General features: G+C 44.1%; 1 protein-coding gene across 1 annotated transcript in view; it reads left to right on the top strand.

The window, feature by feature from the left end:
* LOC144762795 (CD109 antigen-like) overlaps positions 1–17,979 on the top strand; it is a 628,126-nt gene that overhangs the window by 255,452 nt on the left and 354,695 nt on the right. The gene's annotated exons all lie outside the window — the stretch shown is intronic.

Genomic DNA, 17,979 nt, shown 5'->3' with positions numbered 1-17,979 from the left:
AAATGTAAATGTGCTCAACTGGCCAGTCTGCAAATGTAAAAACTGCTCAGGAACAAGTATTGGCTTTAATTGATGGAATCGTTTAAAGTGTCCTGATGACATAGATTAATATTTTTCAGTAGCATTGCAAAGAAGTTACTAACTGAGCTGTGAAGTGTGTGCTTTTAAAGGACAGTTATAAAGGAAATTGCACCATGTAAGTCTGGGTATTTCTAAATTCTACATTTTAGAAGCACTTTTTTTTATATTAAACCTTTTTGAGCATTTTGTATCACCCTATCTTATACAGTGTGTAATGATGCAAGCTTAAAACGTTGACTCACATATTCACAGTGCTCTCTGTCACCTAAAGAGACATCTTAGCACTAAGCGTGCACAATACACTTTTCTCCACTGCTCCAAACAGGATTTAATTATGTAGCTCTCTGGTCACAGGCACAGACCGCTGCAGTACATTAACTAATAGAGGATTCAAAAAGCACAATAGTGCATTTCCCACTGAATAACATACCTTGCATTTATTTTTCATTCAAGCTGTGCGTCATTTTATATGTAGATACCTATAGGTGAAAACTTAAACAAACTCACAGAATATTTTGTTTTTTTTAGCCGTGCCATTGACCCCGCCCAAATGCTCAGTCACCCCCCATTGCGCACCTTAATACCATTCCCATACTTCTTTTAATGCACTTCGACCACTGGTCATTAATCAAGCAATTCTTGTGATATATTATGTATGTCTGTGTTGAGCACTTTGATCTCCCTTATCAATGATGTCACTTGGAGCCTCTGAGTGGAAATCTATTCCTTTATTGACAGCTACCCTGGTATAATTCTATAATGTTATCATTGGGCCGTATGAGGGCTGCATGAGTTTGTAGTTATTACCATACTTGCATAATCAACTGCTCATGTTTCCGACATGTTTTGCATTACTGTAGGTTGTCCTAACTGTAGTTTAAGTGCACAGAAGTGACAGTGCAGTGAAATGACACTTTTACTAATGCGCAAAGTCACAGAGCAGACTGTCCGCTTCTCAAAGTTACCTTCTTCAGTCAGAAAGACTGCAAAATCTCACAAACATCAGGTTGAAAGTACTTGGATCAATGAGCAGGCTCCTGTCAGTTTTACTTTACTGCACCTGGCAGACGATTGTGAAGCCCTCTTCACCCTGGTGGTCGAAATCTCAAAAGTCTACCTAATAGAGCAAGAGGAGGAGTTAAAGAGCTCCCGGGCTACACTCTTTACCACTTCCAACTTGTAAGAGTAGCATATGCTGTACATCTTACTGTAGGGAAAAGGGAAAGTATAATTTACATTTTCATGGACTGGCATTTAGGGGCGCAGGATAGTAAATATTTTAATTTACTATTCCAACTCCAGTCCCCGTGGATAGTAGGAAAGGAGTTGGATAGTAAATTAAACTATTTACTATCCTGGAGCTCCCCCCAGCGTAAGTCGTTGTAACGACTTGCGTTGTAAAATTTGCGTGGTAACAGTACCGCGTTGTAAAACCTTCGTTGTAAAGGTTGTTCCCCGGCATTTAGGTCCAGCTCTGTTAGCCTCATTTCAATGGGCTCCAGATCCAGTACCACGTTCAGCTACCTGTGATATTTCCCCAAAAACTGAAGCAAGAAATGAGCAACACAGTTGGAATGGTCTAAAATTCTTGGAAATTCATACATTGTATCAAGAAATGCAAGATTTAAAATGATAAATCTTTTTCTACTTGCATAGAGCATATCTAATTCTGGGAAAAACTAGCTTGAATTTATCTGACAAACGTGGCATATCCGAGATGTGGTGAACATGGTGCAGAAACGTTGTACATGGCATGGTCATGCTCATTATCAGTGGAATAGTGGAGGGAAGTAATATTTTCTAAAAATGTGGCAACAGGGAATAATTGAGTGTACTCCAATGGTCTGTCTGCTGAGGGGGATTTCTAAGACCTCCAAAGTGTAAACATACTGCAGGATTTATTGATTTAGCTTTGGTGCTTCCAAGACGTGAAATAACTATGAACTGGGAGGCGCCCAAGGCCCCTAGGGCCCCTAGGGTAGCAAAATGGAAAGTGGAGTTGGTTCTTTGGGTGGGTTATGAGAGTACGGTATTCTATAGTAAATTGAGGAAAGGAAGAGGATGAACTGAAAAAGTTTTGCATGGGGTCTTTTGTTAGCTTCCCTTAAAGAGTTAGAAAAGAGTGATGATTCTGGGGAAGAGCCTCTTCGCTGTTTGAAGGAGGACGCTGTGACACTGAGGGGGACTGCAAGTCCCAGGAATCCCTGCCTGTAATCCAATGTGCCGCACCTCCGCCGGGGAAAGCACATATCACAACAGAATCCCTGCCTGCAATCCAATGTGCCGCACCTCCGCCGGGGAAAGCACATATCACAACTCGCGCCACCACCTTCGCGGGAGCCTCTTCTCTGTTTGGAGAAGGACGCTGTGACACTGAGGGCGACTGCAAGTCCCAGGAAGCCCTTCCTGCAATCCAATCTGCTGCACCTGTGCAGGGGAAAGCCCATATTACAACTTGCGGCATCCGCTTAGCGGGACGCACGTGGACGTGCACCTGGCGAAGTCCGGGCCAAGGGCGGGCCCGTCTGAGCCCGTCAGAGACTGGAGGAGGCCGGGCCTCTCCTCTGAGCGCTTTTTCAACCTAAGGTTAGTGTTGCCAAACCATTACTCCGCTTTCTATCAACTTGTTACTAGTTAAGTCACCCGACCTGGTACCAATTTGCGTCCAAAGATGAGCAAACTCGAAGGAAAGGGGAGAGGTGCGCTAGACCGCAGCATCCGTGTTGGGGACATTAGACCAATTTCTACTAAAAGCGACCTCTGTCCTGGAAAAAGAGATAGCATTTACAGAGCACCGCCTATCCCTTGTACCTTTAGTTTCCCTAAAGATCTTCCTTGGGTGGCTTGGCCTCAGCTCGCACCGCTGACAGCTACCCTATTACTATCATTAATACCACTGATAAGGCGAGCGACCCCTCGCAGACTTTAAATGGGTCACCAGAGGCACCTATTACATTGCCATCTGCTGAGATCACCCAAGAGCTTGCAGCTAGCCCACCCCAACGAATCTCTACGAGGTTTGAGCCCCTATCTAAAAACAAAAGCATCAAAGCAATCGCAGATCCTGCAGTAAGGAGGAAGAGGGGAGGGGCCAACAGAGACCAAAAATTTCCAAAGTTCCGAGGACAAATAAAAACGGAGGGGGTGCTACACTGGACTCTTCTAACGCAGCAGATAGTGCCCCCCCCCCCATTTGCGAAGAGTTGAACTTTGATCTTACATGCGTCCCGTGCCCTGAAGCTAACGAGGCAATGTGGAAGAGACTAGAAAACTTACTTTTAACATCATTAAACCTTATTATCCACAGACTGAGCCATATTGAGGAACGACTAAATAACTCTGATTTACAGGCTAAGTCCAATATTTCTGTCCTTGCAGGCATATTTGCTCAAATTAAGTTGCCTTCAGTACCTATACCCTGCAAGCCGAGTAGCACTGTTATAGCTAAACCCAAACCCACTAATCTACATGTAATGGAATCACTCCCTTCTAGGAAGATTACTACCACAGCTACCAATTCAGACATTGTAACTGTTCCAATGACTGGACATTTTACTGAGACTGGGAACATGTCAAGGGAATTCGCCCAATCCATTACGAGTTCTCCGGGTGATGAATGCTCTCTCACAGCGACAGAAGCTAATAACGTGCCAAAGGCAAACACATACACAAGCTGCGCTACAGCAAGACAGGTTAGTTCTCCACCAGGGACATATGGACGAGAACCGGCGAAGACGCTTGGAGGATTGGAATATAATGCAATCAGATGACTCTCCGTCCCTACACCTTCCCTCGGCAGCCGCTCCCTTAGTGGTGGTCCTGAGGAATGTCCCAGACCTGCGGGAAGGACAGATTGAAACCACCGAACAATTATTACTTAATGTTTTGCACTAGATGAATGTACAATTGAAGGGAGCTGGGATTTGGGATGGGGATATTGACAACCATATGATTATGGCTAGACGTTCAGCATGGATAGGACCCTCAAGGAAGGAAGGGAGGGGAGATTATGCAGTTGTCAATTTCAATAATGAGCACGTTGTTAGATTTCTATTAGATCATTTGGGTAGTATCTTAGGAAGACACTCTGATAAAATCTCTGTTCTGCCTTTAGGGTTTTTTTATGAACCCCATCTCCACTCTTTAACAGGGAGGGGCCCACCTAATTTAGTCAGACAGCCATGGGCCTCCCCAAGAACCATACATAGATCGTTAGAGGTAAAACTCGCTAATAGATTTGACCCTTTGTCTGATCTAGATGTATGTGACTGACTACAATCAGTCACCCCTATATTGGCAGAGAATACTGATAGCCTACCCATTTCCTTCTCTGCAACTGATGCAGGACTACAGCTACCGAATTCTAAGCATCTGGAGAGCACAGAGATCTCGATACCCCTTGTAATATGTGGTAGTCCAGCCTCTTCCTCAATGTCACTAATATCCTGGAACATTGCTAGTTTACCCTCCAAAATTATGTCATCTGATTGGTCAAGTTTTATTGAGGGTTTTGATTTTATTGTTTTCCAGGAGACATGGTCATTGAATATGATCTTTCAGCCAGGTTATTTGGCTTTCGGTAAAGTGGCAACTGCAAGACACAAAGGGAGACTCAGTAAGGGGTTGATTGCTTGGGTTAGGCAACAGACACACTATCAGGTCGAAGAGTTATCAATAGATAGTCCTGATATTCTTGCCATTAAGGTGCGATCAGAATGTGAGCCAGATCTTATATTGTTCAATGTGTATGCGAGAGGGATAGCGGGTGGAAAAGCATCGCCAATTATCTCCCAATTTGATACTTTCATTGAAGCTATGGAAGGGGTAAATCATTTGGGGATTGCAGGTGACCTCAACTGTACATTTGAGCCCCTCGGCTATGAAGACTACAGGCATAGTGCCGATGAGGATTCGAATTGGGGAATACAACCCCTAACGCTGCCCCAATTAACAAATGGACTGAGGCGTCGCTGCAATTAAAAAGCTTATCCTTGGAGAGGCGTCTCAGGGCAGTCTATGGGAGGTCGGCATCAGACATCGAAGGCACTCACACCTTTAATAATGGGATAAGAAGTAGGAGAATCAATTATTTTCTTATTATCTTAGAATTATGGCCAAGATTTATGGATATGAAGGTCCTACTTAGAACGGAGAGCGACCACCATCCGTTACTGCTAAGCCTAATAAGGAAGTGTCAGGATACGCCAAGGGCTAGTCCCGAAATAGCGACAGCAGATGTAATTATGTCCCAAGGTTGTCGCCAGTTAAAATGGGCGGTGGTATCAGAAGATGAAAGAATTTTAAATCTGATAAAGCTAACCCTTGAAGATACATTAACAGTTCTTTCCTCCCTAGATACACACGTTGATTCTCTCTCTCTGCCCATATGAAGGTACATGAGGACCTTTTTGCAAAGCTGAAAGTATTTTTTTACTAAAAATAAAAGAGCTACCAGGCATGTAATTCAAAAATCAGCAAAATGGTATGATGAGGCATGCAGGATTGCATTTAGGCACCTCTCTCAAGCAATTAGGCTGGGGGTTTCACATGAGGTCAAAAATGCAAGGTTAGAGTATAAAAAAGCTCGACTCAGGGTAAAGAAGAATTTTGACGAAAGTAGATGGAAGGATCTGATTTACGCAAGTAATGGGAAGAACTGGTGGCAATTCTGGTAAACAGTCAAATCGAGTAGCAGAGACATAGATCCTGTACCAGTTAATAATGTGCCACCTAAACAATGGGTCTTGCATTATCAGGCCCAATTTGGCTCTACAATAGGCGCCTGAATAGTCTATCCTGAGATAATTTCAGATGTTGTCCTAACCTTTGATATAGGGGAGATAGAAAGAGTATTGGACGGCATCCCAGCAGGTAGGGCCCCTGATCCGGATTGTATCCCGGCTGACATATTTAAACAAGACAGGAAGTACTGGATTATATACATGCACATCATCTCTAATGCCTTGGCTAGAGGTGCCCCATACCAGAATCCTGGTGTGGGGCAGAAATTATCTCAATATATAAAAAAGGGGACCATGCCAGCCCAAGCAATTACAGGCCAATAAGCCTAATTGACACCCTACAAAAGATTGTGGCCAGACTCGTGTTAGGTAGAGTTAACACATGGATAACTGACCAGGAAATTCTATCCACCTTTCAAGCGGGTTTCCGCCCCCATGTCAACAAAGTCTTTAGATCCATGATGATTTAGTGGAGCACTGTGATCTTAGCCAGGGGGACCCTATATGCTGCATTTATCGATCTTAAATCAGCATTTGATCTAGTGCCCCGATACAAGCTATGGGATACACTAAAGGAGGCAGGGATGTCCCCTGAGCATTTACTCTTTATCATTAAAATGCATGAGTCCAACTATGCTCAGGTAAGGGGGGAACAACAGGGCGAATTAACGTATCGTTTCCCATTTAACAAGGGTGTACATCAAGGGTGTGTCCTGGCCCCTACCCTTTTCTCCCTGTTTATAAATAAGGTTATTTCATACTACACCACTTAACGAACTGACGCCCCGCCCCTTGCCGGTTCGAAGGTACCACTTTTAATGTTTGTAGACAATACTTTCATTTTGTCCAAAACCCAATCTGGTCTGCAACGTGCCCTCGACAGATTCACGGTTTTTTGCAACGACCATGAACTAGTAGTTAATGTTGATACGACCAAGTTCATGGTGCTGCATAAACATAAAATAGTAAAAGGCAGAGTAGAAATGAAGAACGTGTCCTTGGAACAAACTGATACCTTCACATATCTGGGAGTAACTATGGGTAAGAGGATGAAGTGGAAACCCCAGATAGACTTGTTAGTTCTTAGGCATAATCAACTAGCAGGTCCCCTACTAAAAGAACACCGACTCTCCCACACTAAACCGGTAGGGCCAGCACTAACAATCTACAAAGTTCTTGAGATCACTAACCGGCCTCCCCCAATCGACTCCTCTTAAACCCTTACTGTTAGATCTGGGATGTATTTCATTTGAGGAAGCTGCGGGATTTAGACCTCTGGCCTACTGGAGACGGCTATGGACAACACCAGAGTTAGCACCATATGCTAACGCAGTAAAGCACATTAGAGAAGTAGATTTGTCTTCAAACATTAAATGGCTACAAAAGATCAAGGGCACATTATTTGACAAGGGCCTCAGCCACTTGTGGGAAGACCCTGCAGGGAACCAGTTTCCAAATAAAAACGACTAAAAAGCACTCTACTGGGACATGATCAGTAATAAGTCCAGGTCACTGGTGAGTAGTAGCTCCCTAACAGGTATCTTCTTAGAACATAAGTTTGAATCGAGACCTGAAGCTTATTGGGATTTTATTACGAGACCCTGCGATAGGAAATTATATCATCAATTTAGAGTGAGCACCCTTCCGATATCATTTCTCACATTAAGTGGCAAAATGCTTTAGATACTAAACGTCCCATGTGTCCAACCATGGAAGAGTCTATAGCCCATGTATTGTTTGTGTGCCCAGCATACAAAGGTCTCCGACACAAGTTCCTTAAGCCAATTTGTTTTAACCTTGGCACAAGATCTTGTAAAAAAGCCCTGCGTATTCTGAGAACAGATACTCGCGAAGATGTAGCCATAGCTTTGGCGAAATTCCTTAGCTGGACTTGGGCCCTTGGAAGAACTAATTATGAGGCTACCACAGTAACTCTTTCCAATAATTAGCTGGTACATATAATTAGGAGGTGTACCTCCTCCCCATCCTCTTTTATAATGTATTTCAGATCTTCAAACAAACTGGAGCACACCCAAGCCCAAGACGCGACGTGATACTCGCCGTCCGCCTTTCATTTTGTAGGTAACTCACCAGTTAGTCTACATTCTAAATGCCACTCCACCACAACAGTTAACTAAAATGAGGCAATGTCCTGTCTTCTAGGCTCTCCACCTTGTCCTGATGAAGACCCCAACATGAGGGAAGAATAACCCTTTCACATACTCGGGGTCGAAACGTAGACCGCGCTAAACCCTACACGCCATAGGAACAAATGAACGATTCACTCTTACCTATGTGTGATGTATTTTGGGAACACTGCTAGTACCTTAATTGTAAAGGCGTTATTATTTGAATGTGATGCAATACTGTCACACCACCTTTACCACGTCCCGCACACACCTTTCACCCCCTTTCCTACCCTCACTAAGAGCACCATCTGTGTAATGAGTGTATAAATGGCATTAATGATATGCAGATGACTTACAAATAATGGTATGCAGCAATAAGTAAAATGACTGCACCTGTGTATGGAATAAATACAATTTATTTTTCGAATACTGCATACCTCACCTTCATTGTGCTATACATATGTATTATGAAAATTAATTGTGGTGTGTAAGAATCAATTATATACCAGTATAAAATAATTGCAAAAAATATCTTCAACTCGGACCACCCGATCTTTGTACTTACCCCTCACGTATGGCATCTCCTTGGAAATTTGTCGAATATATGCATATGTAATTTCTGTGATGTGTTCTGAGGTTCAAAGGGCATGTGACGTAATTTTCTGTCACATCATCGTTACACTAGTGTGCCATTTTAGAACTTAATAAATCCTAACTTCCTTGAAATAAAATATTGTTCATTTTTATATGATTGGACTCAGTTCGCCAAACTGTCACTATTTAAAGTAAATCCCATTATATCACTCACTAACTAACCCAGAATGCTCCCAGAATTGCTTCCTCACACCTGAGCAAACATCCCAAAATGCCTAGCCCACGTATTCCCCCTACTGTGTTAAAATATCCATCAGATATTTCCAGTGAAGTCCAGCTCTCATCTGGAAGTAGGTTTAACGCACAACGCATAAGGTGTATATGGATTCTCATATTTTAGCTGTCATATCATATGGCATATGGTAACGTGGTTTGGCATTAATGGATTCCCCATCGTCAATTATGGTATTTTGAAACTAAGCTAGGAGGTGGTCAGCTCTAATTCACAATGTAGATGGAAATCCAAACAGAATTTAGCAACATCTCCTTTACATGATTCCTGCACCTAAATGCCTATACTATGAATCGCCTGCCCCCCCCCCCCCTTCCCCCAGCCCTCAGCAAAAAATGATCATCCAAAGACCTTAATTTTCCCCCTGAAGATCACGGCATTAGACTCCATCAAACAGCACATAGAGCGGGTTGCCTGTTCAAAATAGTATTGAACCAAAAAGCCTCACTGCGGCATACTAATGTAAGAAGAATACTCTGAAAGTCATATCGTCACCAACCACAGCTATTAGACCTGAAAACCCTTTCCAGTAAGGAACTATAAACAAGTTAGCACTTAGGAGTTCTAAACAGCGTATCATACTGTTCAAGATGTAGGTCGAGCATCTCTGGCATCGATGACTGGATAAAACATCTGCTGATGTCTTCTAAGTTAAACAAGTTCACATCCCGAATACTCATTCAGGGGCATCATCTCCTTTAACACCATACCTTTATCCTCTCCCCCTCTGTAACTAAAACAGATTCAGACCTCTTTCGTCCCCTGTCACCCAAAGACCAAGAGGTTTATATCGATGCTGTCCCAAAATATATGTCCAGTTACTATTCTCTCCCCAGCTGTACAACAACATCTTTTATTTTTCAGGTCCTGGCTGCAGACCGTTTAGCAGTTAGATGCCTTCCTGTCGTCCGTTCTCCAAAAAAGATCATTAGGAAATAGAGGGGCATATTACCAACAAGTAGCAATATTTATCGCTAAATAGGCTTAGCCCCGATTTTTTTTATCGCTGCCTATCGCTGGATATGTTAGCGGAGAAAACATGCTATTAGCAACGTTTTTCTCCATTGTGCTAAAATATCCAGCAATAGCGGCAAAATGCGTGAATATTTCTGAGAATACAGCAATATTCACGCATTAGCGACGAAATGCTCTTAGCCATGTTATCCACCTCCCATTGGATAACATGGCTAAGAAATGGTCTGGGCAGGTGTTAGCGTTTGGAGATATTCGCGCTTAGTGCAAATATTTCCATTGCTACGCCTGCCTTGCTAATAGGCGATAGCGACGTTAGCGACTGCTTTCAGTCGCTAACTGGTTGGGTACGCCCACTTTGCATGTCATTAGTGATAAACATCGCTGACATGCAAAGCAGGCCCCAAACCGCTCGCTATCGCCTAAAAGCTGTTGCTAACATCAGTTAGCGACAGCTTGCTAATCGGGCAATAATTGCCTATGACACTGCTTGATAATATGCTCCAGAGAGTGTTCTTTGGGTCAGCCAGTCCAACCATTGTCTCTCACTGCAAGGATGAACTGTCCATTAAGGTTTTGTCATTTCATGGATGAACAAATTGTTCCATTTCTGTTCACATTAATTTTGTTTTGGTGACGGGAATTAATTAGTAGTTTTATTGGACTGCAGATCTGTCATGATCTTTACCTTGGAATGGGAACAGTCTGTGTTTATTCATGAATTAACTTTGCTGACACTATGGCGTGTTAATTGCTGTATTACTGTTTTTCTGTTTAGAGAGTACAAGTCTGTCATAAATTCAGTGCTACTCGTTTATCACAGGCACATTCATTTGTTTGACATCACTACTATTAAAATTAGTTTTTGTTCCCAAAGTAAAAATGAGCACACAATGAATCCTAAAAGATGCAACAAATATATTGGAACTTTGTCAACTTAGCTGCTGCACAAGATTTCACTTTGTATGCCTTATTACATTACAACAGTTACAACACAAACTTCACATTTTTATTTTTGTTCATAACACTGTACGTTGAGGGTATGTACATCTTAATTCTGCTCAAGTAATATGTCCAGCAATGGGAATCTACACTTAGGTTCCATTTTCAATTTTTTTTTTTACAACTAAATTTTATTGTCAGCAGCCAAAATACGCCTGTAAAGGCCATATTCCATAGCAGCAAAGGTTACATAGTACAAATATTGATGCCGACATTTTGTAGCAAAATATGTAAAAAAGGATCATATACATGAAAACATATTGCAATAACAATTAACTGAAGTGTCATTTGTCCACTGTAAAATATAGAGCATGTAAAATCAACCCATGATTGCACAATCGAAACTCTCATAATCTGTACATCCCACTATATTGCAGCTGTATTTAACATCAAACCGTTGTATCTCTTCCATATCTTGGGATGTTATCAAGGACAACCCCGCACAGCAAATACAGGTATCTTCAGCCCCATACAGAAATTTAGACCCTTCTTTCAAGCACCAAGAGAGGGTGGGAAGGTATCTTTCGAGGCCCTTGCAATGTCTCGCTTCGCAAGCGTTAGACCCAGTAGCAATAGATGTTCCCCGCATTGTCGTCAGTTATATGTAGAAGGGTTAGTCTTGGTGAATAAAGAATTACCAACCCAAAACCCGCAACATGCATGCAATAACCCCATGCCAGAACCCAGAGAGTGATGTGCATAGTCATACTGTGTGGATGAAGGTAACCTCGGCCGCTTGGCATCTCAAGCAAAGCGGAGAAGTGATGAGCCCTGCCCACCAGAGCCGGTATCTGGTGTAATACACCCGGTGTAGGTACTTGAACTGGATGTATCGTAGCCGAGTTGCTATGGCGGCCCCTCGGAATGCCAGTGCCTCAGTCCAGTCCTCATCATGAAAATGCAAGAAAAAAGCACAGAGAGGCAACACAAAAGTGAAAAAGCACAAATGCTGGGCAACAAAGATCTATCCAGACTCTTCAATGACAATTGTCAAATGTTTTAATAGTTGCTTGAAACACAAAAGCGTAGTGCAGTGCAGATGTAGCCAACGCATTTCACCCTGAATAGGGCTTCCTCAGGGCAATAATAAACTTGTTCCTTACTTTGTATTATATTCCAGAGAGTACGTAGATGGCAAAGACGTCCGTGATTCCTCAAATTGATGAAGTAATTCACAAATTATGTTTCCTAGTCATCCAATCCGAATAGGCGATAGAATGTTCACTATGGTAAGTTGAACATCCATAGGTTCGTTTTCTTAGCTCAAAATGTGCCGTGAGCGCATATCCCGGGACGTGGTGTCACGATCCCACCGCCAGAGTAATAGTTGCCTCTAACTATTACTCTGGCGGCGGGATCGTGAGATCCAGAGCCAAAAAAACATGGCAGTGACTGGAGGCAAGGCCCTCAGGGTCGGGCCAGCATAAAGGACTGAGTTTAAATGTGTGGTACCCATCAGCCACCGCTTGACCACATAGGCGTGGTCAGACCTATTGCCGTACCACCAATCATTTAAGATGAGAAGGGGCAATGCCGCATAGTATGCCTGAATATCAGGTGTTTCCTACACACTGCAATAGGTTGACTGAAAACATGTCCTCAATGCAACCCGAGCAGAGCCGCCCCCTAAAGGAAATGTCAAAGGGTAGCATTTAGTTGCGTAAGCCAACTAGGCAATATCAAATATTGGTCGTTTTGGAGTTAATACAAAAAATGGGGTAGGTAGACCATCTTAAAAATGGCAGACCTACGAAATAGGGATAGGGTAGGTGTGACCAGGTGCGAGTCTGCTCCTATATTTGCATCCACAGTGGAGCTAGGTTTCTTTCCCATGACAATGGCAGTGAAGCGGCCAGAAAGACCCAGAGGTACTTAAAGCAAGCCTGCACCACAGTAACCTCTTCGGACCATGAGCCCATAGGGCCTACATTACACATAGGCCATAAGTAGGATTTACAGGGGTTCATATATAGCTCAGATGTTTTGCCAAAGATCTGCATGATCCTGAGGAATCTGGGTCCCAAACAGTCTGTTCGCGTAAGAAAAAATAACACATCATCAGTATATAAAGATATGCGATCTGACATTGCCCCTGCCACTCAAACCCCCGGAACTGGACATTCATTTGCCCCAACACCTGAAGCTGCTCCATACTGAGCGCAAAAAGATATGTAGAGAGGGGGCAGCCCTGGCGAGTGCCACATCCAATAGAGAAGGTTCGAGAAACGGTGCCTGCCGCACAGACGGAAGCTGTGATATCCGTATATAAGAGTTCGATATTGCTCAGTACCTGGGGATCAAAATTAAGACGACTAAGTAACGCAAATAGATACGTCCAGCTCAAAGAGTCAAAGGCCCTGTCTATGTCTGCCAATAGAAGAGCAGCGGGTTCGCCCAGACGATCCACTGATGCAATGGCACTGTGGGCTCGTCGGATATTATGTCATGTGGCGCAGCCTGGCATGAAGCCCGCCTGGTCCAAGTGGACCAGATCAGAGATGTGTTGGAACTATGCAATTAGCTATGATCTTGGCAAGAAGTTTTGCCTCAACACTGCGGAGAGATATCGGACGATAACGAGAGTGAAGTTCAGGGGGTTGGCTCGGGTTAGAAAATATTACTATCTCAGCATGTTACCAATCCGCTGGAATAGAGCGGTCGTCAAGCGCAGCCTGAAGTGCGGCGAGATAGGGAACAGTGAGAAGGGATTGATATTTCGTATACAATTTGCATGGAAAACCATTTGGGCCAGGAGCCTTGCTCGAGTGCATCCCAGACAGTGCCTCCTGGACTTCCTCAGCTGTTATCGGGGCCTTAATGGCATCCCTTGTCAGATCCGTGAGGGGGCGTGGGGCAAATATTCAAGAAATTGCTGGACTAATTGTGGCAAGATAGTCTTGCGAGGGGCTTACAGCTCTGCATAATAATTTGCACAAGCGGTGCGGCAAGGCGCTCTACTTGTTGCCCCACTGGTATATTCTGCTTCGTGTAGCCAGCCAGGCCACCGAGCCTCATCCATCAGTTCCCTGGCGTAGACACGCTGGGTATAAAGTAGTTGTCTACACGAAGCGTGCCTGTCGCCTCTCGACCTGCGTGCTCCGAAGCCATTATCTGGGCCTCCAGGAGCATCAGCCTTTCCCGACATACTTTGCGGTGTGCCGTGCAGTAAACAACATCTACCCCTCGCAGTGTAGGCTTCATTGCCTCCCACACAACCACAGGCCATCCAACCGACCCAACATTGAGCGAGAAATATTCTGAAAGGGTGTTGTGCAAGTGACCTATATTCATTTTCATATCTTTAGAAGAAAGAAGAAGAAAATGCATTTATACAGCGCGATTGTTGCCCTGGGGCGTCCAAGCGCTAGGAAACCAGAGGGGGGTGTAGTGAGGCTTACAGAGACTGGGAGAAGGGGAAGGGAGCTGAATGATTACGAGGATTTGAACAGATGTGTTTTAAGTTGCTTGCGGAAGGAGGCAAGGTTGGGGTTAGATCTCAGATGGAGGGGAAGGGAGTTCCAGATTTTTGAGGCGTTGAAGGTGAACATTCTTCCGCCTGCTCTAGACCTTTTAATTCTGGGGACTGATGCCATAAAGGCCTGACTAGAGCGTAGTTCTCTGTCTGGGTGGTATTGGCTAACTAGGCTGCGCATGATTTTTGGGCCCGTGTCCCAAAAGGCCTGATGGGCAATACACATTGCTTTGAAGGTAACTCTTTTACGTACTGGTAACCAGTGGAGGCTAGTCAGTGCCTCTCTAACTGGGGTTCTTCGTGGAATTTGCAGTAGAGTACGGGCCGCACAGTTCTGCACCAGTTGCAGTCTATTCAATGTGTACTCTGGGGCTCCCAGATAAAGGACATTATTTGAGTCCAGGCGTGATTGTATTATGCCCTGAATAGCTGTTTGTTTAGCCTCCATTGGGAGCAAGGGGAGGACCTTCTTCAGTGTCCGGAGGAGTCCAAAACAGGTGGCAGAGAGCTTTGTGGCCTGAGTGTTAAGAGTAAGATTCCTGTCCAGCCATACCCCCAGGCTTTTGATGTTATCTTTCGGAACCGGGGGGGGGCCTAGACAGGTGGGCCATAATGATTTGAAGAGGGACGGATCGGCCGGGCCTAACAGCATGAGCTCCGTTTTGTCCCCATTCAGCTTTAGTGAGGACAGCGTCATCCAGGACTTAACCTCCTCCAGACATTTGGTTAGACCCCCCGATGGCGAGTGTTGGGCTTCCTGCGCTAAGGAGACCACCAGCTGTGTATCGTCCGCATAGGAAATGATCTTAACTCCATACGGACGAACTACCTCAGCCAGTGGCCTCATATAGATATTGAAAAGCGCAGGGCTTAGAGAGGAGCCCTGGGGGACTCCACACTTCAGGGGTATGCTGGAGGAGACTGCTTGTCCGTCAAACACCTGGAACGACCTATTACTTAGGAAGGATTTTATCCAGAGCCAAGCCTTGTCCACGATGCCGACGTTTGATATACGGGTCAGTAAGGTGTTATGACTGACCGTGTCGAACGCCGCACTAAGATCAAGGAGGACCACTGCCACTGATCCTCCTTGCTCGATGATTTTCCTGGACTCCTCGACGACCATAAGTAGGGCAGACTCTGTTCCATGTTTAGGCCTGAATCCTGTCTGGGTAGGGTCTAACAGCTGGTTGCTTTCCAGATAGTTGACCAATTGGAGATTGATGTATTTCTCCGCAATTTTGCTTACCCAGGGGAGTAGTGAGATCGGGCGATAGTTGGCAAAGTCCGAGGGATCTAGATGAGGCTTTTTTATTAGTGCTCGGACCATTGCCCGTTTCCAGGCAGGAGGAACAGTGGCCGAGTCAATGGATGCATTCACAAGATTCTTGATGATGGGTAGAACCGTCTGGGATGCAAGTAGCATTGTCTCTGGAGGGGCCTTTAATACATCTGCCCAACTATTGCAAAACACTTCCTCAAACACAAACCCAGTCCTTCTGACTTTACCAATGCATGTTTTTCTAAGCAATAAAGAAAAATGTGGAAACTAACAAACTAAAGTGTATAATAGAGCATGGTTGACAGTCAGGGTTTTAGCGAAGGTGCTGAATCCTCGGAAATTTATATGGTTTTCAGTCCTAGGCTTTTGGGTGCAATGTAAGGCATTCTCCGTGCTGTAGTTTTCAATTGAATTTCTAAAAATTATTAGACTAACACATCAGATAGCACATCTGAAAGCAGTGATTTCTAGGTGAGAAGGCATGATTGGGAATGGGGTTAATGATGACATGGAGAGAGGCGGGTACAATCGTAAACAGTGATGAGATTTGGCTAATTTTCTTTTCATTTAGCTGATATAAAACTGCTCTCTATGAACAAAGCAACGCAATTTTTTAAACTTCGATGTTAAGCAAAGTCAGGTGGGAGTAGAGGTAAACATCACTCTTCATTTGTGGGTTAAAGGGAAAAAGCCAAAATCCAAATCCATCTAAGATTGGAATGTGAAAGAAAGAAGAGAGCAGAGGGTGGTGTAGGAGGAACTGGGAGCCTGAGGACAAGATTTCACCCTATTGGTATTTGTAATGCACTTTCACACCCCTGGTGAGCAAGACTGATTCAAAGGGAGCAGATAGAGGCATTGGAATACGTGCAAATATTTCAGGGTTAACGGGAGGCGGTCGTTAGTTACGAAAATTAAGCATGAAGGGAAGTAATTAATTGTTGGCTGCGTGCTTTTCTTATTGCAAGCTTAAGTGTGCAATCATTAAAGTGAAGAGAAGACGCACAATCAAAATCGAACTGTTGATGCGTCTTTCATTAATCCCCAGCAGCTTGTGAGAACAGGTGGGGGTTGAAGCTAGGGTTTTATATTAGAGGGAGGTATAGCTATTCACCATGTGGCGGGGTAACTAATGTGTGCAGCAAGAAAAGACAAATTATCCGGTGTAATGCGGCACATTTTGTGAGAGTATTATTTATAGTTATGTCATTTTTGTCAAAATCTGCAGATTATGAAGCAGCTGATGGTTTATGTGGCAAATGCTGCAATTCTATAACTATGCGAAAAATGCTATGGTGACAGAATCACATAATTCCAGTGGCCCCTGGTTATACTATGCTGGCTAGCACTGGCAGCTGGTGACATTTGAAAGTGGCGAGGAGTAAATTGCAAGATGAGTGCCCCGTTGTAAGCGAGTGAGCGTAGCGAGCGATTCCGATCATCATAAGGATGGTTTGGTGGTTGAAGGGGGAGAGGTTCTCCCCCTAGGAAAATGTGAAAAATAGTGGTCAAATGGTACATTTTCAAGCAAATTTGAGAAGGCAGGAAAGGTTAATAAAGCAATTGTAAAAGTGTAATTATGACATCAATAAAGTGATTTCATATGATAACACCTCAGTGTGTAATTGCTGGAAGAAAGGAGGTGGTGTTAGAGTAACGCTCATTAAAGGTAAGTAATTCAGGCTTTACCAGAGTTTGGAAAGCTGCTCCTAGCTTTTCATGGGGCCAAGTAAAGAGAGGCCTGATCCGAGCAAAGACAGGGCTGGGACTAGGTGGTGGAGACAAAATGTGTCTAGACTGCCCTTTTATGGTCATAGTGTTAGACCTAGCATCTTTGGCATGGTTTCCCCTGTCTTTTTGGCCTTTACTTCCTGTATTTTTGATGCTGTGCTGGATTTCGTTTTTGCTGGTTTAGATGCTTAGGACACTCAGCCACTGCTGATCAGTGCCATATTTTAAGTGCTCCCTGTGTAAATTGTTATGATGATTGGATATACATGATTGGCATATTTGTATCACCAAGAAGTCCCTAGTAAAGTACACTGAGTGTGCCAGGGCTGGTGATGACAAATGCTACTAGTGGGCCTGCAGCACTGATTGTGCCACCCACATGAGTAGCCCTAAAATGGTGTCTCAGGCCTGCCACCGCAGTGCCTGTGTGTAGTCTGTGAACTGCCATGTCATCCTGGTCAGTGTCCCCACTGAGCAGGCCTAACCCTTCCCTTTTTGTGCACATTGGTCACCCCTAAGGAAGGCCCGAGGTACCCCCCCCCCCCCCCCCGGGCAGGGTGCAGTGTATGTGAAAGGTAGAGCATGTACTGGTGCAGGTGACATGCTCTGGTAGTGAATTACAGCCATTTTCGTTTTTCACTATTGTAAGGCTATCTTGCTCCATAGGATAACATGGGGGATAC

Source organism: Lissotriton helveticus, chromosome 6 (genome assembly GCF_964261635.1).
Source record: "Lissotriton helveticus chromosome 6, aLisHel1.1, whole genome shotgun sequence".
NCBI lineage: Eukaryota > Metazoa > Chordata > Amphibia > Caudata > Salamandridae > Lissotriton > Lissotriton helveticus.
This window is presented reverse-complemented; position numbering and strand designations above follow the sequence as displayed.